This window comes from Sus scrofa, chromosome 16, assembly GCF_054392235.1.
Source record: "Sus scrofa isolate SSC_HxYL_T2T_F1_AM1 chromosome 16, Sscrofa_HxYL_maternal_Yorkshire_Landrace_v2.0, whole genome shotgun sequence".
Classification (NCBI taxonomy): Eukaryota; Metazoa; Chordata; class Mammalia; order Artiodactyla; family Suidae; genus Sus; species Sus scrofa.
Window position 1 is genome coordinate 80,068,470 of NC_139398.1, and position 24,820 is coordinate 80,093,289.

Consider the following 24,820-nt stretch of genomic DNA (forward strand, 5'->3'; position numbering starts at 1 on the left):
CTTTAGAGTCGCACACGGAGCGGAAGACAACGCTTTATACTACTTGATAATTTTCAAAGACATTTTGCACTGGGCATGCCTTACAGGACAGACGCTGAGAGCTGCAGCACTTCTGAGATCAGGGAGACGTTGAGGGTGGAGATCCCATAGTTGGGTTGCCTTGAAATAAGGTTGTAGTTTAATAATTAACAAGAAAATGAGGAGGATAACATGAGATTAGGAGCACAGCAAAAGAAAAGGTTGGGAGGGTGAGAAATAGCTGGCTGCAGTGAGATAGGAAATCACTTAATTCCCAGTATGAGATGTAGTCACCCGGTAACCATCACAAAGATACTGGCTTTAGGATCCCTTCCTCATGGACAGCCAATAATGACAACAACAGTAATAGCACCAGCTAACATTCTCTAGGCAATTTACAGAAAATCCACTCTCAGAACTAAGCACCATTGGTGACTACCATCTTTGGAAAACAACCAGAATCGCCCTCTGGGTAATGACACACACGCATTCTCAGATCATAGGGTTCTCTCCAAGGTGAATGTGAATCAAGACTGGCCTCAGTACTGGTTCAGAGATGGCCATGATGACCAGTCAGAGCCAATGATATGACTTTTCCTGAAAAGCTATAAAAAGATGACTACTGATGCCATCTTGCTAAAGAGATGCAATGTTCTGATGACATGGTTGGAGTCATGAACATAGCCCTAATCTCAGACTTCCACTCTGGTAAACAATAAATTGCCTTTTGGCCTTGGGTCAAGTTTTTGATCACTTTCAATGGAAGAAGCCCTAGTTAACAGAAGCACATAAATGCAACTCATTTAACCTTCACAGCAATACTAGAAGGTAGGTATTATTTAACAGGTAGGAGATGGGGGCAGGATTTGAACCCAGACAGTGTGATTCTAGAGCCAGCTCTCCCCAACACTGTACCAGCTGGCTGGCGTCTAGCTCCACTCTTACGAAACAGGACTCTCCACCAGCCTAAAATAAGTGTTTCCACTCAAAATAGTTCCGAAGGCTTAAAATACCTTAGAGGGTGTAAATTTTCTCAAGCTCCTTTAGGTTTGCAATGATCCCTTTTTGGCTGCAGTTGTCTCCCTGAAAAGAATCATTTAAGCAATAAAAATGTCTCTCCTCAAGTCATCTTTCAACTGCTGATACTTCACTTTCCCCAGAATTACAGACAAAAATAACAATGCACAGAAGTGAAGACCACATGGGTGCTAAAATGGAGAGGAGGGAAGGAGAGAGGAGATCCTAACCAAATGTTTTATGTGTCCGCACGCAAGAAGTTTTGATCAATGCTTGGTAAGTGGAGACATCTATTTCTTAATTAGAGGGTGCTTTTGTCCATCACGCAAAAGTCTTAGACTAGTGGCATGGGGAGCCACAGCCACTACTTCCTGCATGCTTAGGAAATGAAAAATTAAATACATACTGGCTAAGAGGACAGTTCGGATGCACATACCTCATCTGGACAACTGTATCTTGTTGACCTGTATCCCAGCAATGTACCAGAGGCTTGGGAACTCCCTGAAGAAGGAAGAAGTAGCAATCTTGCAATGATGTGAAAGCCAAGGGGCTACACCTGACTGGAACTATGGCCTCACTAGAAGACTAGAACCAGAAGACTTGTTGGTATACCCGGGGAGCATGCACAGCAATCCAGCCATGAGCACTGCTGTGCTTCACTGGTGTATCGGTGAAGCAAAGGGCTTGGAGCCGGAAGTAAGAGAGTGGATTCTGGCTCAGACTCCCACTAACTTTGGGCCTTATGTGACCAGTCATAAAATGACACATTAAGATAGTTTTTTTTTTTTTATTCCATTACATAGAAAAGTGACCACATAGAACAGGGAATGAATGCCTAGGGTTTAGAATGATATAGATCCTCGCCTCAACTCTTTTTTCCTTTTCTTTTTTTCTTTTTATGGCTGCACCTTCAGCATATGGAAGTTCCCAGGCTAGGGGTTGAATTGGAGCTGCATCTACCAGCCTATGCCACAGCCACAGCAATGAGGGATCCAAGCCACATCTATGACCTGCACCACAGCTCATGGCAATGCTGGATCCTTAACCCACGGAGTGAGGTGAGGGATCAAACCTGCATCATCACAGAGACAACACTGGGTCCTTAACCCGCTGAGCCACAGCAGAAAATTCCCCCACCTCAACTATTGATTCCATCTATATGACCTTGAGAAAGCTTTTTCACCTCACAAGCCTCTGTTCCTGATCTGTAAAACCCAAGAAATATTGCCCACTTCTTGGAGCTATTGCCAGAGTCAAATGTTCAAATACTCTTAGCACAGTTCCTCCCTGTCACTAAGAAAAAAAAACTATCTTAACAGTGCCATTAATAAAGTTTACAGTTCCTTCCATCGAATGATGAATGGATAAAGATATGGTACATATACACGATTGAATATTACATAGCCATTAAAAAAGAATGAAATAATGCCATTTGCAGGAACATGAATGGACCTAGAGATTATCATACTAAGTGGAGTAAGCCAGAGAGAGGAAGACAAATATTTTATGATATTGTTAATATGTGTAATCTAATAAATGATACAAATGAACTTATTTACAAAAGAGAAACAGACTCGCAGACATAGAAAACAGATTTATGGCTACCAAAGGCAAAAATAAAACATTTGGTTAGGAGGGGATAAATTAAGAGTTTGGGATTAAAATATGAACGCTAATATATATAAAATAGATAACCAAGAAGGACTTAACTGCATGGGCACAGGGAACAATATTCAATATCTTATAAGAACCCATAATGGAAAAAAAAATCTAAAAAAGAATGTATATATATGTATGTATAACTGAATCACTTTGCACTACACCTGAAGCTAACATGACATTTTAAATCAACTGTATTTCAATAAAAATTAAAATCTCAGCAATCAGACAAAAAAAGTTTATGATTCCATATAACTAGAAGTGCGATGATGCCTTTCCTACTGGAAACCGTAATGGAAAGCTTCCGGGCAAAATGTTGGCAATACTAAAGACTTGGCCTTGAACATCAATGTGTTTCTAGGTTTGGTTGGTTTATTACCACATTTTTTTATTATCACTATTCTTACCAAAATGCAGATCTGAGTAGTTCCAAGCATGTGTTGACAGCACAAAGGCTTGGCCTCAATCTGACTGATGTGAAAAGTCTGAGTGCCAACAGTAGAGCAGGTTAGACTGAAGCTCCCACGTGGCATCCAAGCCCAGTCCCTCTCTAGCATAACCCTGCATCACTGTGATACAGGAAAGATGTTACCAGAATCCAGGTTCTTGTTCATGCAGCCAAAGAATGAACTTCACGAACACACAGGTGGCAAGCAAGCAAAAGTTTTGGAAAACAAACAGCCCCGGCACAGACAGAGGGAGGGGGAAGAAGAGTCCCCCCACTTCCTGTTGTTCTATGGAGGTTTTTATTTCTTAAGGACAGGGGGTACCAACCTGGAGTCCAGACATCATTCCTTTTCCCATTGGCCTTGTCCAGTCACCTACATCAGGCCTTATTCAATAGGGTTCTTAGAGATGGATATGCCTGATAGGTTTGATGGCTACTTTATTCTTCTCTTCCCTAGACTGGGAGTCACCATGTCTCATTCCTTCCCTATCCATCAAGGGGTGAGTTCGAGATTAACTGGGATCCACCTAGATGTAAAGCAGATGTACTTTCTATAGTAAACAAGGCCTGAGAATGTTATTTCCTAGAACTCCCACATCATAGACATTCATCAACAACTATTTCAAAGAATACATTGAAGCCCATGTTTCTACATCAACTGCCTAAATCATTATTTGTTACTCTTCCTCAATTGCCTTTAAGGAGATCTTCTGAGAAACTTACACTTTAGCCACACATTAAGTCATGGCTGTTCTTTCTCAAGGATCATCCACCATCATTTGGATTCTGTCCAAACGATCAGGAGAAAACATGTTTCATCACCCACAGCTCTGCAGCTTAATAGTAATTCTGGCAAATCTCAGGCCTAAACAGCATCTGCTTGGCCAGAAATCTTTGTTTTCAACCCAACAGTATGAAACCCCCAAGGTAGCTTGGAGTGGAATGTGATGCTATCATAGGAGTCAGGAAAATTGAGTAATTGTAGCTGCAGGTACAGTGGCTCCTTTTTGACTTGTTTGTTTGCTGCAAGGCAGCATCCTCAAAAGGAGTCTGTACTTGGTTGCCGGAAAACACATAGATCATTGCAATCTCAGAAACTCAGCAGCTCCCAGTGTCTTACACTAGGCGATTTAATGCACAATTGTACCCCATCTGGTGGTACCCTGTCTTGCGAGTTTCCAAGTAGAGTGGAAGGAACACCAGACTGAGAATTAGGAAACCGTGTCCCAGCCCCAGTTCTGTCACTAATGCTCATGGGCACATCCAGCAGCTATAGAGGAGCCACATGGACCACTTTTCAAGAAGGGATTTGCCACTCAACTGCAAGAAGTCAAGTTGTCTGACAGCCTGGAACTGCAGCATCTGCAGAATCTGCCTCAAGCTTTTGATGCTTTTCCCAGGCAGTCGCCGGCCAATGACTAAGCATGGTGAGAACACAAGGGCTTCGTCATTTTGACTCTACACAGAAATCCTCTAGTGGGCAATCTGTGCACTGGAGCTCCTCACCTTAGCCTGATAGACACCGTGGTCTGAGGCTCTCACTCCCCCCAAATCCCACTTCTTCCCCTCTTCTTTTCCACGGTGTCAGATGGACACCACAATCTGAAGCATTCCCTGATCACTCTGCTTCCTTCCCTTTCATCTTTCAAAAGGGTTACCCACAGCTTGTGCTCTGAACTCGGTCTCAGTAACTCCCTCCCGAGACACCCAGCTGGCATGGGATTACCTTTTCTAAACCTGCGCTGAATTTTCTTTTAGGCAGGTATAATCATAATAATAATCAAGAGGAGCAGTGAAGAGGAGAGGAGAAAGAGGAGGAGATGTTTTTGCAGGATAGCGTCTTGAGATACAAACAGAGTCCTCTTCCCCCAATTTCCCCATACGCTCTGAGCACCCCTCCACCATCAACATTTACTCCAAGGAATTCTTCATGTTAAGGCACGGCTGATAGAAAAACAGACAAACTACTGGAGTTTCTAAGGCACACATTTAAGTCATAAGAGCGAAGCTTTTTGATGGTAACACATCTAAGCCCTGAAGCACTAAGGACAAAGCTTGTGTTTTAAAAGAGAGAGGGAGAGATTTTAAAGAGAAATGGCTATACCTAGTGATCCTCTAAATAAGGATCAAGGAGACTGAAGAAAGACGAAAGAGGAGGAGGCCATGGGGAGGGGGAGGTCAGTAGAGCTTGGAATAGAAGAAACAGAGGAGCCACAGAAAGGTGAGTCAGCATCGTTGCTGTCATTGACTTGCATCTTGGAACTTCCCCTCCAGAAGACCTGCACCTCCTCCCACTCCTTGGGTCTCCGACCCACTGACTTCCCTGTCTCCATCTGAGTGAGCCCCTCTGGAGCCAACACCATGGGACTGAGTCACCCTTGCTCTGGAGGACCTCCTACTGACCCTAGTCAGCAAGAGTGTCACCTCTCTGGGACCTGAGCTTTTACTCCATCTCCACTCAGCTTCCCCTGTGTGGACCCCCTCTTTCTCAACAGCGTGGGGTGCTCATCATCAGCCTACAGCTAAAAGGGCAAACCCCAAATATCTGGAGGAAGGGTGCTACATGGTGGTATGGGAGGAAAAGGACCCCCCACACCCCAACTTAAGACAATGGTTAAGCAGAAATAGTAATAATTAACTATTTTATATAGCTCAAGACACCTAAATATATCATATATCTACCTGGCTCTGTGAACTGTTCTTTCCAGGCATAATGCCCGTGAGTCCTCACCACAAGTCCATGAGGTAGACTTGGCAGTACGAGGCCCATTTTACAGACAAGGGAACTGAGGCTCAGCAACTTGCCCGCACTCACTTAGCTCTAAGTTGAAATAGCAGAGTTGCACTTAATGTAGTTCCCTCCAAATCCATGACATCACACTCCTTGAGGAAAATAAGCGTCTTCAACTATCCTAGCTCCTCCTTCTCTCACATGAAACTCAGCCTAGAGCTAGAAAGTTGAAGATTCTTAAGTGTTTTTACTTTGACCAACCAATTTTGGTATTTTCCCCTCCAAGTAGGGGAAGGAAAAGAAAAAAAAAAAAAACCCTGCTTACAATGTGTATCTCCATTTTCTCTACAGCAGTAGAGCTCCTGGTGCAGCCGCCAGGGAGGAGGTGGGAGGCAGTGAATGTACATCCTCAGAAGAGATCATATTTCAGTCTCTTCATTTCCTTTGACAGGAGAAATACTGATTAAAATCAGCTGCACATGTCACGAAAGGGTAACCGGGTTCTTCATTTTTCTCTGTGCAGAGGCAGCCCCAACTGTACTTCAGGAGATAACTCTTCATGCATAAAATTACTAATAGACACCATCTATCTGATGAATGTCTTCTCCTTAATAATTTATATCACTTGATCTATTTTCAAAGGTTAGTCTTACATTAAAATTACAATTCTGAATAGGTCAGCCTGTTATTTAAGGATAAATTATTTCACCCCTTCATGTTAGTGTTGTGTTTAGCTAATGATGAGGTTTTTATTTCTAGCCCCCAATGAAACCATGAAAGAAATTGCTTGTTTGACCTCACCGCTCTCACCCTGAATCTTATGCCTTGATTCACACTGACTCACTGCCAGTAACAAGCCTACCTGTTTCCAGACACCATGTTCCTATTCTCAGTCTCTTGTTACTTTTCTACACTTCTCTTCCTTCTTTATCTGGTCCCCTCTCCCCACTTTCCCTTGTCACCACACCACCCCACCCTTCCAACCCAGGAACAACCTGTTTTCAGGCCCTCTCACTGGACACACAGCCCTAGGCTGTCCCATCACTGGTCCACCCCATTCTGAAGAGGTAATAAACATGGTTCACATAGCTTTTCCCAGGCTTTCACTCATCACTCATTTAGCAAAGAGGGGAGAGACTCTGCAGTCAGTGGAAAGAAGACAAGAGAGAAGCTCGTCTGAGTCCCCTAAGACCTCACCCAGTCAGTGAACCACATCCAGTTCCCATGTTCTCAGGGCGATGGATAGAACACAGGCTTTGAAGTCCAATAGGGCCTGGGTTTGAATCCAATATTCCTTATCACTCAGCAATTCAGGGCAATAAACTTTGAGAGTAGGTTTCTTCTTTCATGAAACAAACATAGCCATACCTTACTCGGGATCATTTTAAGAGGTAATGAGTTAAAACAGGAAAAATATCCCCTATAATGCAAATATAATAGGATGCAGTTAAATGTTCGTTGAATGAACCATAGGTGAGTGGAAGATCAATCAATAAATGACCATAACACAAATTGTTTCCCAGTGAAAAATGTGGTTGAGATAACTGGGAGTGACAGGTTGAAGGACAGTAAGTTGCTTGTGTTGACGAGTGGTTATGAGCACAGTTCCTTCAGATCTGGCTCCAGATCCTGACCCTACCAGTAACCAGCTTCGCTATTTCTGAGAAGTCGCCTAACACTCAGTTTTCTAATCTGTCAATGTGATTAAGTCTCACATCATGGGGTCTGTGGAGGCTTAAATGACAAAGTGCCTAGAAAAGACTTGGCATAGTGCCTGTTGTGGAATTAGCCCTTTCCACATGGAAGGTATCACTGCTAAGATGAATAGAAGTCCCACGGAATGAGAGGTCTCAGTTGCATCTACCTCGAGGCGCGCGTGTAGAGGTTGACTCAGAAAATGCTTTGTACCCAGAAGTACGTCAAGACAGAGGGGATTTTTTACTACTATTATTACTAAGAAGAATAATAAACTGAAGAGATGACTTTATTGGAATAAGCACAAACTCCATGAGATCGCTCTTCAACTGACAAGTGTACATGCATGTAAATGCTCAAGAAAAGTATAGGACTGGCTTAAGTAAAGGATAATTTCTCTTGTTGCTCTGAGTGTACCAAGTCATCAAGTGTGGATGTTTGAAAGAGAGGCTGAAGTAACGCGTGGAGAACTTAATTGATACTCTCAAGTCGTTGATTGTAAATATGCTCAGGAGGTAGGTAAGTTCACACTGTTTTATGGGAGGAAGGTATTTTTATTGGTAATTTCATGTAATTGTGAAATTGGAAGGATCACTGGACCGGAGATTTTCTATGGATGCAGCAGGGAGGGTTTCCTGCTTCCCAACCTTGAAAAGACCCCCTGGGAGCCACTGGCCATGACCTTCCATTTTCTGGGTGAAGAATTTTCTCTGAAGGAACCAAGAGAGGGAAACAGAGAAAGTTCTTCCAAAAGAAACAGGGCCTGTGAGTTGTTTTCCCAAGCTTGTTCCCATATTCCCAGGAGTACCCATTATCATAAGCCTGTGTTCCTTAGGGTTCTTTCAGCAGAAATCCCATAGGCACCCATGCTTGGGGAAGTGGTAACTGTACTGAGTCCTCACAAACTGAAAGTACCCAAAACAGGACACCTTCAAGAACCAAGAGGCTGGCCTCCTCCTCCTCAAGCACGCGTTTCGCCCTGGTGCTCCTTCCCTCGCTCCCACTGGTTTCCCAGTCTCTCCTCTCCTTGTACAGCTGCTCCATCCTCTCTCGGGAGAAGGGCCTCCTGCTCCTTCACAGAGGTGGCAGGGCGCAATTGCACCCGGCTCCTAAGTTTGACCTCCATCCAAACAATGAGCAGATACCTGGCTCCATGGTGAGACACCATTGGGTCAGATGTACATTATCTTTGTCTGTTAGGACACATGGTGACAACATGGGTGCCAGAGGCTTCTGAGGCAGACTTCAGAGAAAGGTCTTAGGCTGAACCCATACCTAATAGGTACCCATGACACTGAGGTATGATGGATAGGACTTTGTGTGTGTGTGTGTCTCTTTAGGGCAGTATGAGTAGCATATGGAAGTTCCCAGGCTAGGGGTCAAATTGGAGCTGTAGCTGCTAGCCTACACCATAGCCACAGCAACACGGGATCCAAGCTGCATCTGCAACTCACACCACAGTTCACAGCAACCTTAACCCACTGAGCAAGAAGAGGGATCCTTAACCCAATGAGCAAGGAGAGGGATCGAACCCACATCCTCATGGATACTAGTTGGGTTCATTACCACTGAGCCACAGTGGGAACTCCTGAGATAGGACATTTTTAATTTCTAGAGAAGAGGATCAGTTCTTGTCTCAGTAGCTTAACAAATGTAGAAAACACTTAGCCATGGCTTCCTCCTTCCTCAGTCTTAATGGTGCTAAGAGGTATGCAGGTTTCCCCAACCCGACACCTTTTCCATGTGCGGTCAGAGCAGTCAAGGAGGCAAAGGTGGAAATGGCCCCCCAATTTTGACTCTGCTAATGACTCAGTTTGGCATCCTTCCTTTTCATGTTGAATAAGACAAGTCCCTTACAGAGCTTATTAGAGTAGAGGTGGAAATACTCATTTGATGTCAGTGTGGGCTTGTGATTTCAGCTTTGCTCCAGAGCCAAAGATAAAAATCCAAGGATCTTACTATGGCTTCAGTTATATCCACAGAACACAAAACAAAGTGGAGTCCATGTCAACTGCATTGCTGGTGAATTTTTATAATGACCCCTTCCTTCAAAAAGCACTGTTTTTATTCAATATTCTGTGATGGTCTACATGCAAAAATAATCTGAAAAAAATGGATATGTGTATATGTATAAATGAATCACTGCTGTAAAGCAGAAATTGACCCAACGTAAATCAACTACACTTCAATAAGACTGAAAAATGAAAACAGTGCATTGGTTTTAAAGTATTATCTCATAATCCATTTGGCCTCACAAGCCAAAGGCTATTTCTCCCCATGCTACCAGTGGCAAAATTGAGGCCGAGAAGGATGGCATGGTTTACCAAAGTCAACTGACTAGTAAATGGCAGAGCTGATAAGAAAGCTCACAGCTTTTCATTTATAATCCCACTGCCTCTTTGCTATGTTGCTTTGCTTCCCTATAGGCAAGCTATTTGTTATTTTTTCCCTTTGCCCCTCCAGACCTACTGTCCATCTCTCTCCATCCCACTTTGTGCCCTGGGAGGATATCACTTGAATTGGCCTTCAGCTACTAGTGAGTAAAGTCAATGGGAGACACCAGCAAGAAATCAGAGCAGGAGGTCAGGAGTGCATTTTCTGGATTCCTTCCAGCAGGATCTCCCTATCAAAGGCCACAACACCTATTGGACAGCCCCTACTTCCTCCAGGTCCCAGGAACTCCTTCCTGCCCTTGACCTTTCAGGGCTAAGGGTAGTACTATCTCCGGAAGCCCAGGTGCTGCACCATCCTTGTTGGTTCCCCTTAACCACCGCCCCCCGCCCCCCGACTATTTAACTCTCCTGAACTACGCTGTTCTCAAGACCTTATCCTTTTTCTGCCAGAACTGCGATTGATCGGCCAACTAAGAGTGGGCCTTAATCACCCGATTACTCTGTGATTGAGGCTCATGTAGATATTGTTTCATTGTCTAAATAACAACCTTTGAGAAGGATAGACTTTACTGTCTTCTACTTGCCACTCACCCCCCAGATACTCTTTGGATTTTAGTCAGAGTCCAAGAGTTTTTCTACATTGTTTAGGCTTCTCTCCATCCATATGAAAGGCAGTATGTCCCTTGCTGGTCTGAGTCTTAAGCAGGCCACCTGGGTGGCTGGAAGCCATTGCCATGGGTCCCACCTGGCATGTGTGCGATTCTTTCCATTCCTTCACACAGACAGCTCAGAGGAAGAGACGATATTGAAAAGACTTGCCTGTCTTGGGGGAAATATGGGGGGAAAGACTAAGACTGAGAGAAAAGAAGACACCTTAATAAACCATACGTAGAATGACAGAACTGCACAACCGCAAGAGACGCCCCTGTCCATACCGCCTGCGGATAGGTGGCAATTGTACCCAAACTTCAGCCAGCTGTTTATTTTCTGAAATTTTTGTTTCCCCAGAAGGCTAAATACAGAGAGTGGTTTATTTAAAAGTTGAGTGTGTTGAAACACCAATGTAAAGAACTTTTAAATGGGTCACCATATTCCTCTCTCTTCACCCAGATATACATACATAATAAGTCAACATTCCCCATGCAAATGACTCTATATTGCTATTTTGGAGTTTACTGATCCCTGTCAGCCAACTGTGCTCAAAACACTAGCAACAGTCATTCCCCAAATGACAAATTTACTCCATCAGAGCAGCTTTTCTATGTCTCCTGACTGCCCCAGGATCTAGCAGAGGGCCTGGTACACAGCAGGCATTCATGTAAATGTTTTTAGATTAAAAACTGAATGACGGTAGGATTTCGGAAAGTGCCAGAACAGTCGCATTGTGTTAGAGAGAGAAGAGAGAAAGACGAGGCCGGCTCCGTGAGAGAAAGGTGAGCAGCCTACTGCCATCAGACTGTTTCTGGCCTCCCATCTCCCCCTCCTGCTCTTCAGATACCAGGGGGCAGAGCTGCCTTCTCTGAAGTTGCTACTTTCTCCCAGAGTCGCCCAACCCTGGCTACTTCCCCAATTCTAGCTATAAATGAGCATCGACACAGGCAGTTCAACTCAAGGTGTGTCTGCCCTTACTGAGAAATGCTTAACAATGAAAGAAAACTCGTGTCCAATTTTTCCCTGAGGAGGGCACAGCATGGAACAGGCCGAGAGGCTGGCTCCCGCTGGATTCCATCCCTTTATACCAAGAAGCCACAAACCTGAAGGGCTGGAATCAAAGACAGTCAGCACCTGACTCCTTCCTGGGTGACTGAGAGACTCAAAAATAGTCTGCAGTCACTGTTTCGAGTCTCCACAAGGAATTCAGCATGCTGCTGACGGTAAAACATTCAGCTCTCTGGAAAGCAGGGCGGCCCAGGGCATTCTTTTCTGCTGCCACACAATGTCTTATTTTCTCTGGTGCAGCAAAGGGAGAGTGCCGCCCCCATCACACCCTGCCAGCACCACCCCCGTGCCCCCCAGGAGAAATCTTAGGCATTGTCACACCACAGAATCCCTCCTTATGCCTGACACTTCTTAATCCTCCAAGTCTGGAGATGTTACCTCAAGTGAATTCAAGACACATTTTCTGAGTTCAAGAGCTAAGGCCTACAGAACGTTTTAAGAGAAACAAATTTGGCTGTGGTAGGGCTCAGAGGGGGCTGGCTCAAAAGAGGCCTCAAGGACATATTAGTTATTTTGAATTAAAGTTACTTAAAGAGGAGTTCCCGTCGTGGCGCAGTGGTTAAAGAATCCGACTAGGCACCATGAGGTTGCGGGTTCGGTCCCTGCCCTTGCTCAGTGAGTTAACGATCCGGCGTTGCCATGAGCTGTGGTGTAGGTTGCAGACGCGGCTCGGATCCCGAGTTGCTGTGGCTCTGGAGTAGGCCGGTGGCTACAGCTCCGATTCAACCCCTAGCCTGGGAACCTCCATATGCCGCGGGAGCGGCCCAAGAAATAGCAACAACAACAACAACAAAAGACAAAAGACAAAAAAAAAAAAAATAATAAAGTTACTTAAAGAACCAATGGACAAGGACACTCGGACCTTCCTTTCTGTCTCCTTGAAAGCACCAAATTCATCTCTCGTGGGAAAGGTTCACTCCCTGCATCTGGAGGTAAAAGGAAATCCTTATCACCAGAAATGGGGAATTCTGACCAGAAGCCTGTATCAGCAAACCTTGAAACCTTCTTTAATTCACTAACCCAAGCCCATGTTCTGCTTGGATTCTTCACTAATCGAGTGCTCAAAACCTGCATTTCAGTGGATAAGCAATGAGCTCCTGATGTATAGCACAGGGAATTATATCCAGTCTCTTGTGATAGAACATAATGGACGATAATATGAAAATATATATATATAGGTCCGACTGGGTAACTTTGCTGTACAGCAGGAACTGACACAGCATTGTAAGTTAAATATCTTTTCAAAAAAATTTTGGAGTTCCCGTTGTGGTGCAGCAGAAATGTATCTGACTAGTAACCATGAGGTTGCTGGTTCAAGCCCTGGCCTCACTCAGTGGGTTAAGGTTCTGGCATTGCCATGAGCTGTGGTGTAGGTTGCAGATGCAGCTTGGACCCTGCATTACTGTGCCTGTGGCAGAGGCCAGCAGCTCTAGCTCTGATTTAACCCCTAGCCTGGGAACCTCCGTATGCCGCCGGTGTGGCCCTAAAAGGGAAAAAAAAAAATTTTTTTTAAAGGCAAGGATAACCATGGTAACTGGGGTGGTTGGTCTTAGTTTTGAATATGAGATTATTTGCCAAAAAAAAAAAAAAAAAAAAAAAACCCCACAAAAACAAATTTCCTTGTCCTGTCAATTCCTCACAAAATTTGTTTTATAGTATGAAAGCTGCCTGCTTTGGCCATTTCTTAGATCCCATTTCTATGAGACCTTCATGCACATGAATTAAAACGTGTTTTTCTCCTGTTTGTCTGTCTTGTGTGAATTTTATTATTAGTCCAGCCACAAGATTTCAAGAGGAGTAGAGGGGGAAATTTCCTTAAGGAACTGACAAGCTAACATTTGATTTTCATTTACTTGTTTATTTTCCCAACTAAAAATGATTGAGGTGGCTTACAAAATGCAAATGCCATGATGAAGGAAAATCAAACTTAGAGTAAGTTAGTGAAGAAATCAGAAAAGAAATGAGGGCAAGAAGCATAAGGTGAAGCTAGGAATGAAGTCAGCACCCAAATTACAGGCTGTAAGATCCTGTATATGTGCTAGGTGTGATCCCCAAGTTGACTGTAAGATTTCTAGCAGATAAGATATATAATCTATTCAAGGAGACAAGCCAGGTCTCCAAGGAACTACTAAGATAAAAGGTATGAGCTCTGGGGTCAGATCACCTGGATTCTAAATCCTAGTTCCCAAGTATGTAATCTAAGGGAAATCACTCGATTTTTCTTTTTTCTCTTTTTAGGGCTGTACCCACGGCATGTGGAGGTTCCCAGGCTAGGGGTCGAACTGGAGCTGTAGCTACTGGCCTACGCCACAGCCACAGCAATGTCAGATCCAAGCCACATCTGTAGCACACACCACACTCACAGCAACGCTGGATCCTTAAACCACTGAGTAAGGCCAGGGATCAAACCTATGTCTTCATAGTTACTGCTCAGATTTGTTTCCACTGAGCCACAACAGGAACTCCCTCAATTTGTCTCAATTGCAGTTTATATGTAAACCAGGAATAACAGTCCCTATTCCACAGGGTTGTGAGGAATCAGAGAATTTGTGTCTGTAGGAAGGGAAAGCACCCATTATACAGTAAGTGCTCCATGAGTGTTGGCATGTTCAAGACAGAATATGACAAATGTTGTACAACAGAAGTTCAAGTTCATGACTATGATAACCCAGAGGGTAAAGAGTGACTTGGGCTGGCGGTAAAGGAGGGACACGGATTGAGTGTCACTTTGTCATGGTGGCAGTAACCAAATGAAGTGGAAGAAAGATCATGGCTGGAAGACTGAAGGAAAAGGAAAGAGTTTAAGCAAAAGCACTAGTACAAGTGTTAAAATGGAAAAGGGCAGCAGGTGCTCAAGGACCATAAGTATTAGAGAATCCAGAAATGAAGTAGCTTTCTATCATCCCTGTATTAGTCAGGAAACTTGTGATGGCAGGTGACAGAACCCCAGTGTCAACAAGCTCAAGCAAACAAGAAAGGTGGGTTGTAAGATTTCCTCACATAAGCTCAGGGGCAGCTTCAGACACACCTGGATCCAGGGCCTCTAAAAACATGTTATTGGAATTCGGTTTCTCTCCCTTCAGCTTTACTCTCCTCCATGTGGAATTCCTTCTGAGGAAGAAAAACTACCCAGAAGGGGCACATTTTCTTTTTCTTTTTCCCACAGCATATGGAAGTTCCCAGGCTAGGGGTTGAATCAGCTATAGCTTCTGGCCTACACCACAGCCACAGCCACAGCCACAGCCACTCTGGATCCAAGCCATGACTGCAACCTACAACAAGCTCATGGCAACTCCAGATCCTTAATCCACTGGGCAAGGCCAGGGATCACACCTGCATCCTCACAGATGTTAGTCAGATTTGTTTCGGCTGAGCCATGACGGGAACTCCCAAGGCGCACGTTTTCATCGACCCATTCTCAGGTCATTGGAAATGCCTGTAGATCCATTTCTTCAGAGCTAAGTGAGGAATTTGGGAATATTCACCAAATGCTTCTCTGTGTTCTCTTTCTGGGCACAATGAACTGTTGCACTTCCCCATCCCCCCGTGAAGGAGGAGGTGGGTGTGAGACTGGCAATAGCCAAGGAAATAGGAGTGGATGTGACCTTTTCCACCTCAGGTGGGAGCTTGAAGAGGCAGCCACATGGCCTCCCTTACTCTGGGTCACCAGTGCACAGAACTCCCGAGGGGGCCTTCTGTGAATAGGCAACACAAGTGGGAAACAGGTTTTTGTTGCATTAAGTCACAGAATTTTGGGACTTGTTGGTTACCACTGCATAACCTCGCCTATCCTAATGAATACAGAAAAAATCTCCAGTGGGATCTGTATTTCTAGAGAAACAGAATATATACTGCGTGTGTGTGTATGTGTGTGTGTAAAGAGAAAGAGAAATTTTTAGGAATTGGTTCCCATGATTTGCAGACTGGCAAGTCTGAAAATCTTCAGGATGAGCCAGCAGTCTGGAGACCCTTGAAAGCAAGGGTCATTCCCATGACGGTGTCAAGTCCAAAGGCCAACCGCTGGCAGAATTCTTTCTAGCTCAGGAGAGATTAATTTTGTTTTATTAAGGCTTTCAATTGACTCAGTGAAGTTCACCTACACATTATGAAGGTCTTTACCGAAAAGTCCACTGATTTAAATGTCAACCATGTTCAAAAAAACATCCTCACAGAAATATCCAAAATAATGCCTCCCCAAATATCTGAGCACTGTGGCCCATAAAATTAACCACCACAGGATCCGATCCACCAAATTGAAGGGAGTGTTTTTAAAGTCTTTGCAGGTACTTTGCGATAAAATCCTAAGTAAAAGCTTCCGTCTCCTCTGTCAGATCATCCTCTTCAAATTCTCTAGTCTAGAGAAAAAGCCTGTAAGTCTCACTTTCAATGTTGGTTCACTTGACAACTTAGGCATCAGATTCTGCTTGTGCCATCCTGGTTCAAGTCTCTGTGCCTCCCCTAAGCCAGGTCTCCTAAAGCACCTCTAGGCTCCTTCATTTCTTCCTTGGCTTCCACAGATCCAGGTCTCAGTACCACATGGCCTGCCTCACAAAGCAGGCAAAAAATAGTGAACCTGGGGCCAGATAGATTCATACATGTTCCCAGGAGCTCGTTACCCTGACTCTTTTTGTCAAAGCTTCCTTTAAACTGTGAGTCACCGGCAGATTTGGTTCTTTAAGGCTCCACCCTTTTCATATTTGAATAGAGGCAAATTTTTAGCACTTCTGTGGCTCTACCCAGGAAAATAGCCTCAAGGTGTTTGTAAAAATAAACTGGTATTAGGCCCGGGTCAGGCGCCCAAGACACAAACAGGCCATGCAAATGGCCAGTACTTCCTGTCTAGCAGGGAGAATCCTCCCCAAAATTCTAAGGTAGGCAGCATTACCTTTGCTCACCCGAAGCCTCAGCTTCCTGAGCTCCTCCCTTCTCTGCAGGTGCTACCTCCCTGCACTACTGATGCTGCTCTCTGGCAATGCAAATCCCCACTTCCACCACAGGTAATCTTCTTTTTGCCTTTCAATACATTCATCACCTCAGCCCTTCTACCAGGTGGCTGGCAAACAAGAGTGTGGTTTGACCAATTCATTCCCATGACAGCGTTAATACTGATAAGAGGTTGTACAGACAAATCAATAGTGTACAGCATCACTTATAGGTGGAATCTAAATAATACAACAAACTAGTGACTCTACACAAAAGAAGCAGATTTACAGAGAACAAACTAGCAGTTACCTAGTGGGAAGAGGGAAGGGGGGAGAGGCAATACAGGGGTAGGGTATTAAGAGATGCAAACTATTAGGTATAAAATAAGCTATAAGCCTTTATGGTACAACACGGGGAATATAGCCAATATTTTGTAACTCTGAACAGAGTATAACCTTTAAAAATTGTGAATGACTATTGTAGACCTATAACATGTTATATATCAACTATACTTCAACTTTAAAAATAAAATAAAAATACTACTCAAGGAGAGAGAGAAAAAAAAAGCTTCACTGTAAACTTTCTCAAAGGCATTTGAAAGTTAAAAGAGGGTTCTTTTAGGTGTCAATCCTTACGAAACTAAGCTCAAAATTGTGATGTGCTTTTCATTCCCCTCTGAGTAGCTCCCCTGCCACTGTTAACAAAGCCCAGGATAGTCCGTGATTTTCTAAGCCAAACCTTAACCAGCCAACACAGATGCATGAATACAGCTTTGTGCTTTTAGATAATTACAACTCCAGAGAACCTGAATTCCCCACCACCACCACTCCCCATCCCCAACCCCCAACCCCAGTCTTCCACTCAGACTATCTTCAGGCTAAAAAGCAATGGGACATCATTTGCTCTTTCCTAAGCTTGAGGAATAGACTCACTCGGCTTGGAAGCACAAATTACACCACCACCTGGTGAGCATGATTAAAGTGATGGCAATGACGCATTGGCAACAGAGGCAGGAGCACTAACTCGGCCCAAACGGCACTGTCCCCTCAAAACTCCTGCATTTACCTTAAATGTACAGGAATCCAAAGCAAATGATGACCATCCAAAAAGAGAGGTAGTTCAACAAGAACTCAGGCTGCCATATGGTACAAATCCAAGAAACCTCATTCACAAATAGGGAAGGAAATGGGCTCCCCCCTGCCCGGCCCCGGAGTTGTGCAACACAGCAATGCTGTCAGTAAGACACAGCAGAGTTAACAGGCTCTTGCAAAATCTCGCAACCAGTTCTATTCATGCTGCTGGACAGTCAACCTGTCCTGGGGGGTTCATGGAGATCCTTTTGAACTTCAAAAGCTTTGATAGATTTCTAGGGTGTAGCACTAACCAGGAGTGGACATGAAGCTTCCACATAGGTCCTAGTCTAGGAAGAGAGAAGCACTCCACGACATATCCTGATGTGCGATACCCTTAGTACCTACTAGGAATCATATCGACCTTACTCAACATACGGTTTGGCTCTATGACATCTGCCCCTTGGGGTTAATCAGTATCCCGTGACAAAGGTTTTGGTTGGAAGACCTAAGACTATTTCCAAGTGGCTTAGCACCTATTTCCTACAAGTTTCTACAATTTTTTTTATACTCACCATTTCTCCGCAATTCATGGTTTTCCCTAGCAAAGGGACCTTTACCATCTAATTTTCCACTCTGTGTTCACGACACCATTTTCCTAAGGTATACTAGCCAAGCCTTCCGCTCTGTCTTTCCCAATCATCTTGTCAAGTCTGTCAATTCTACTTCTGCAAGTTTACTGTCACCTGTCTCCACTTCCACACCTCTAGGCATCACCTGCCTCTTACCTGCAAACTCTCCCTTCTCCAATCCTTCCAAAACACTGTTTCTTCCTTAAAATGGAGCCTCAATTCTACTGCTCTGTTCAAATACCCTCAATGGTAAGTAAGCACAACTCTTCATTCTGGCACAAAAGAATCTCTACAGCATGGCATCGGTTGTTTCATCATCCATCACCCCTTCCAGCCACTTTTTCTCAAAATATGGTCTGTGCCCTATTGTTCAGTCCCAAAGATGCCCCCATGGACTATGAACTGATCTTAAAATTTTAAGCGCTAATTTTGATCAATTCCATAGATGAGTGTTGTAACTATGACTCAACATTTCTATTGGAATCCATTAAGTAGGTAAGAGGACCAAGAGAAGCTATAAATCAATAGCACTGGAAATTTTCTTAAGGATTCTAATTCAGTATGCCATTAATTCCTTGGCTGCTATATAGCACCATAAAGTAACTACATACGTGAGCATATGGATAAATGGAATTCCCACGAATAGGTGTGGGTGGGATAGGTGGGCCGAGAGGTATGTTGATAAATGGTTCCCAGTTTTCAACAAAGTGTAAGAAACACTGTTCTAGGAATACTTTACTTTCTAATCTAACTAATACACTGTTCTCTCAACAAGTCTGTTTGCTTTCCTGACTCCCTTCTCTCTCGTTAAGAAAGCCTTCCCATAGCTGGCATTGTAAATACACCTTCTCATGGGCCCATTTCAGAAACTCCCAGCCCCATCAAATCTGATGCTAAAGTCTCTTTTGAACCCCAGGTGGTCCTTGCACAGCTCCTATTAAAACACACTCTATCATGCCTTTCCATTATTCATGTCCTTATATTGACACTTCTACTAGAATGCAGTCTCCTTGAAGGTAAGCATTGTGCTTAACATATATGCATCTATAAAAACCTAGCACAATGCCTTACACATAATAACCACCCCACGTTTTCTCTCCCCCTCACCCCCCGCCCCCGCCACACACACACACACACACACACACACACACACATGCACACTTCTAGTCACAAGGATATAATCTAAAATGAGTTTTCCTTGGGGTAGTAAAAGAATTTTTTGTAGTCAAAGAACTTTACAGCATAAATGGAACTGTTCAATCCCCAAAGGTAGTTATCACATATGTAATTCCATTATAAAATTAGCAGTGGACAGGATAAAACATTTTAGGAAGGAAATGGCAAAGATGTCCAAGCCTGGGGCCTACTGAGAATTATAGTATCAAAAACCTTTTACTTCATTTTCCTGAATCTAGAAACGTCTCCACAATTGGTCCTGTACCTACCCAGAATCAATCCCTCTGCCACACTTAGCTCTCTCACCTTCTCTCTCCCCCCTCCCTTCTTCTTTCTCCCCATCTCTCTTCACCGGCCCCAACACACACACACACACACACACACACACATATTTCTGCATGACCAGTTTAGGGAGCTCCCTCAATGTTTTTCTATTTGCCTGTGCCTTTAAAATGTCTTATAGAATTGAACCACAAAAATTACTCTTTTATAATGGGCCACCATCCAAAACTCAATTCTAAGTTCTAGCAGGCAGCTAGGGCATAATAAAAAGAGTACCAGCCATGGAGTCTCGTTACCAGGGTTTCAAGTTCCACCCCTGCCTCCTTCTAGCAGCCTACCTTGGAAATCTCAGTGTCTCATCCTAAAGAGAGGATAAAAAGCAATCACCGTACACTTCAGAGGCTTTTTCTAAGCATTCCATGCAATAACAAGTATGGGAAACCTATGTATGTGATCAGGTACTCAGGAATTATTTCTGCTCCATTACCTGAGAGAAGTTAACATAAACCCTAGGTATTTCATCTGATTTTCACTCAAGTGCAAAATATGTCTAGTTTTAGTCTGTAATGTGACTTCAGACCTGCAAGGCAGCATGGCTGAGAGTCTGGACTACAAACTTAATCAGTGAGCAGAGGAAAAACAAAAAACACAGGATTTGTGGATATTTTTCTAACACTGAAAAATGACACCTTCAAGTCTGCAAGGACACATTTCTGGTTCCGATAGCCCGGGCATGGCTGCCCCAGTTACTCAATCTCCTGTCACGTGCACAGGAGGTGCTAAGGCTCCAGCTGAGATGAAGAGTCCCCCCTGAATTCACAGCCAGCTTACATAAGCTTCTGCTCTCTGGGAGTTCAGTCCTGGAAAGCAGTCCAAGAACTCCCAAGGCATTTCTGCCAGCATCACTGCTATTCCCTACCAAGGAGCAGGTGAGGAGTGAAATGGCAAACATTTCCCACCTCAAGAGTCAGGTGGCTAAAGCAACTACAAAACAGGGAGTCCCCACTGTCACATAGTGGAAATGAATCCAACTAGTATCCATGAGGACAAGGGTTTGATCCCTGGACTCTCTCAGTGGGTTAAGGATCCAAAAAGAAGAAAAAAAAATAAAGCAGCTATAAACAGACCTGGAGACGTGGCCGGTTCCCCAGACCCTAAGTACTTCAGGCCTGGTAAACTGGCTCCACGCTGCAGAACGTGATGTCAATGTAGATGCAGTTCTGAACAAGCCCATTATTTTCTCCCAGAGAAGAAGAGAAGGGTCGAAGTAGACAGACTCTCTCCAGTAATCTCACCAACATAATTTGGGTGGGGAGGTGAGAGCCACTCATTCACTTATGCATTCATTCTGTCAGTCAGTCAACAATTATCTATTAAGCCCTTATTAATGCCCTACTAGGAATTTTTTCAGGTAAGGCAAACAAACTGGACAAGAACGCTGGAGACTTTTCTTTCTACTGTGTGGTACAGGATGGGGAGTGTGCTGAGACACAGAAGGGAGATGAATCAGTGAAGTAATAAAATGAGGTGATTCTGGACAATGACAAGTGTCATTAAAGATGATACACAGGGTAACAGGATAGAGATTGCAGAGTGGACGGGGGAACGGTTTTAGTTTGAGGATAAAGGGAAGCCTCTCCGAAGAGGTGACATCTGAGCTACGAATTAGAAGGATCCACTTGTGCTACGTTCTAGGGAAAGAGCTTGATGGACAGAAGGGGGGACGTGCCCTGTGAGAAAGCCCACCCCTCCCTCTGAAATGATGGTTTGACTCATAGTGTTTCCAGGGTGGAGTTTTCATACACAGCTCGTTGAGACTTGAGGAAGCATGGTGCTAAAGAAGCATCCTCTTCCAACCCTCTGGAGGCACTGCTGCGGCAGCTCCACAGCAGATCTGGAGCCTCATTTGCCTCCTCCACTTGGCACGCACCTTCATCTTTCAGTCTCATATCACAGAAAAAGCATGTTAGAAGAGTAAGAGAGAGAATACCCTATGTGTGCATATATATGTATATGTACATACACCCAAACACAGTAATTTAGCTTCTAGGCACGTCTGTACAAGTTTGGAGTGGGCCTTCGCAATTTTGTGGAGGGAACCTAGACGGAAAAAATCAGGCAAATAGAGGACTATAGTGCCTGTTGATGATCTTGGCGCCTTTGATCCTCACCCACTACCTCACACCTCCCCCAGGTTTGGACAAGGATTTGTGTCTGAACCCCTCTAGAGCAGGCAGAAGCTGGGAGAGGCATTTTAAAAGGTACCTGAAGCTGACTGAGGGGTCAGGCAACAATACACAGCTTAGCAAGGAACAGGACATCGTGGGCAGGGGACACGATCAGCTTACATCCAGTGAGAATTTGCACCTTTAGTATCTCAATAGAAAGCCTCTTCTTCAGGGGCATCTGTTTAATGCGGGCCTCCCCTCAATGCAGTGTCCACAAGGCTGGGGCCTTTGGATGTCAATCAGAAGATTGTCCGAAATATAACAGAGTCACAAGGAACTTTTGGTGAATTTGCCCCAATCTTACAAAGGTCACTGGCAGTCATGGCAAAAGGTGGACATCCCCAAGCAGTGTCAAGACAAGAGTACATGGGAAAAGGTTATTTACAAGCATGTCAGGCACTCCTTCATACACCCAGAAATACATAGAGGACAACTATCCAAGTTAGGACAGTGGCAAGAGGCAAGGCAAGGTAATAATTACCATTAGTCAGTTACCCTTGTGCCACAGATGAAGCAGCCTAGAGATGCAAACAATGCAAGTTCATGTGGAATTTTAGGTGCTTGGGAAGGCCATCTCAATTTCTAGGGTTGAATTATGAGATGATTTGAAACTGTAAGGAAAATTGTTCTATTTGAATATACACTCTAAACTTATTCTCAGTTAGACATGGTATTCAAAGCCAAAGCTCAGCTAAGAACCTGACTCTAACTACCTTAATTTCTCCAATAGTTGCTACTGGGCTCACAACCCTACTAGGAAATGCCAATGATACTAACATCCATGTTTTACTCAACTCCGATGACTTGAGCTGTAGCTCTGTGGTCCCTGCTGAGAAGATGATTTTTTTGTTTTGCTTTGTTTTTCCCTTTGGACAAGGCAAATTCGCCACTGCCTATGGCTTTGCCTAGGTTGTCAGGTTGGATGTCCTTAGGAGATCCTCCAGGGGAATTTTGACCTTGGTCACTGTCAGGAACCAACCATTTTCCTTCCATCTCAAGTACGATTTTCTTCTTAATTTACAGTAAACCCTCTGAGTGCTTAACCAGACAAAGGTGAGCCCTCCTGTGGTCCAAGTACCAACTTACATTTGCTGGAAGACCAAATGTGTACAAACTTCAACTGGGAGTGTTTACCCGGAACTTCAAAGTTCCCAAGTTTTAGAAGCCGTTGTTATATTAATAATGCAAGCTTCAGGCACACAGAAGGGGATCGAGGCCCCGCCAAAGAGGAAGCAGATATTCAGTACTTCCTCTGATGATGAGTTCCTTGGTCAGCCAATGATGCCAGTGCCCACCTGTGCTCCTGCTGCATCTCACATACACTTAGACGAATCATTATAATAAAATGGTGCTAGCAGTACAATCCTCCATCCATCTTCAAAAGCTGGCTCCACCCCTGATCATCTATTTGGCCAAGCTTCTTGACTTTGCCTCAGTTTCTTCACCAGAAAGTCAATGTAAGGATGCCTGCCTACCAGAGTGGGAGAATAGATGATAAAATGAGATAATGGAAATCCCTTAGCAGTGTCTTGCGTTCAGCAGGGACTCCATAAACATCAGCAAATTAAGAGGGACCTAATAGAATGCTGTAAAATTCCTTCCCACAGTCAGAGTCAAGATGGCTGTGGAGGCAAGCAACATGCCAGGTATAAACCCCTGGTGATTCCAAGGAATAGCTGAGCAGGGTTTGTGGCTGAGAGTCAGCCAGGGATGCTCTCGTTCTCACTAAGGAGAGGACCCCATGAGTGCCATAGGCTGAAGGATCTGGGGACACAAGACCACCCAAGAATCAGGAAATCTGAGACCCACAACAGCAGTCACAAATCCACAAGCTAGTTTCCTCCTTGGACCTAGCCAGGGCTCAGAGGGAACACATCTCCACTTCTCCAGCTACCAACAAAGGTCAAAGAACCTGCCCTGTCCAAGGCCTCCTCCGTGAAGATTTCTGAGTCCCCTTTCCTCAAAGACGCCTGCTCCTCCTGGTTGCCCTGATTCCTGGTATCTCTAGTTCACAGCCAACTCAGAGTTGAGCGTGGGGCTTATGGCCACGAGTTCTGGAAACTGCACAGCCAGCTCAAGTCCCAGATGCGCTGCCTTCTAGCGCAGGGCTCCAGACAAGTCACCTACCTTTCCTGGACCTTGGCTCTTCACCTATCTGTAACAAGGAGAAAACAGCTAGCATTGACTTCCTAGGGTGCTGAAAAGATTAAACAAGATCAAGATGAGAAAGCCCTTAGCTTTCTATGGAAACGAGCAACCGTCACCCTGGTTACTGCTGCTCCTTGAATCTGCTCAGGGCCAGAGTGCAGGGGAAGGGGCCAGAGTTCGCCCACCCTTAGCGGCCCAAGTGGTCAGTGCGAACTGGACCAGGCAAAACCTTCAAAAGCACTCTTCTGGCCATATTCAGTGAGACAAACAGGGAAAGGCCCCTATGCCTGCCAAAACTTGGCCTAGTAAATAATTGATGTCCTGCCGTGTGTTCTTTTATTCAGAAACGCCTTTGAAGTCCGCCCTCGCCCTTGCTGCAGGGCTCGGGATGGTGGGGGAGGCGGGCCAGTAGGAGGGAAGGGAAGGAGGCACCGAAGAGGAATGGGCAGTGTGTGATCTGGAAGATGGAAAACCTAAAGCCATTTGGGGTATTTGTTCAGGTCTGGAGTCATTAACTGTAACTTTTAATCAAGCAGGATTCTTAGCAGCCAAGCACCAAAAAGGGAAGATGGAGAAGAATACAAAAGCAATTCTTAGTAACAGCTGTGGGTGCTAGACCGACAGCTCCCTCCTGGGGAGGTGACAGTTGGTGAAAACATTGAGCAGCAGGCATGAGTTTAC

At 44.4% G+C, this 24,820-nt stretch overlaps 1 long non-coding RNA gene across 1 annotated transcript in view; it reads left to right on the forward strand.

The window, feature by feature from the left end:
• The window catches only part of LOC146395675 (uncharacterized), a 35,726-nt gene extending 11,265 nt beyond the window's left edge, over window positions 1-24,461 (forward strand). The window contains exons 2-3 of the long non-coding RNA XR_014831083.1: window positions 1,179-1,311; window positions 23,015-24,461. This is a non-coding gene — a long non-coding RNA (uncharacterized LOC146395675). The remainder of the gene's footprint in view (window positions 1-1,178; window positions 1,312-23,014) is intronic.
• Window positions 24,462-24,820: the final 359 nt, after the last annotated feature.